The sequence below is a fragment of the Arachis stenosperma genome, chromosome 10, assembly GCF_014773155.1.
Source record: "Arachis stenosperma cultivar V10309 chromosome 10, arast.V10309.gnm1.PFL2, whole genome shotgun sequence".
Classification (NCBI taxonomy): domain Eukaryota; kingdom Viridiplantae; phylum Streptophyta; class Magnoliopsida; order Fabales; family Fabaceae; genus Arachis; species Arachis stenosperma.
This window is the reverse complement of record NC_080386.1, coordinates 102,728,023-102,728,628: the sequence shown is the minus strand read 5'-3', so window position 1 is coordinate 102,728,628 and position 606 is coordinate 102,728,023. Positions and strand designations below refer to the sequence as shown.

Below are 606 nucleotides of genomic sequence, written 5' to 3'. Positions count from 1 at the left end.
ATTGACTTGTTGAGTCAATATCTTGTTCTGAGCCAATATGGCATTCAGAGCATCAATCTCAAGAACTCCTTTCTTCTGATTAATCCCATTGTTCACAGGATTCCTTTCAGAAGTGTACATGAATTGGTTATTTGCAACCATTTCAATTAGTTCTTGAGCTTCTGTAGGCGTCTTCTTCAAATGAAGAGATCCTCCAGCAGAGCTATCCAAAGACATCTTGGATAGTTCAGAGAGACCATCATAGAAAATACCTATGATGCTCCATTCAGAAAGCATGTCAGAAGGACACTTTCTGATTAATTGTTTGTATCTTTCCCAAGCTTCATAGAGGGATTCTCCATCCTTCTGTCTGAAGGTTTGGACTTCCACTCTAAGCTTGCTCAATTTTTGAGGTGGAAAGAACTTTGCCAAGAAGGCATTGACTAGCTTTTCCCAAGAGTCCAGGCTTTCTTTAGGTTGAGAATCCAACCATGTTCTAGCTCTGTCTCTTACAGCAAAAGGGAATAGCATAAGTCTATAGACCTCAGGGTCTACCCCATTAGTCTTGACAGTGTCACAGATTTGCAAGAACTCAGTTAAAAACTGATGAGGATCTTCCAATGGAAG

General features: G+C 40.3%; 1 non-coding gene across 1 annotated transcript; it reads left to right on the top strand.

Moving 5' to 3' along the window:
• Positions 1 to 270: 270 nt before the first annotated feature.
• Positions 271 to 378, top strand: LOC130958366 (small nucleolar RNA R71). The gene has a single exon (XR_009077492.1). It is a non-coding gene; the product is annotated as a small nucleolar RNA R71 (small nucleolar RNA).
• Positions 379 to 606: the final 228 nt, after the last annotated feature.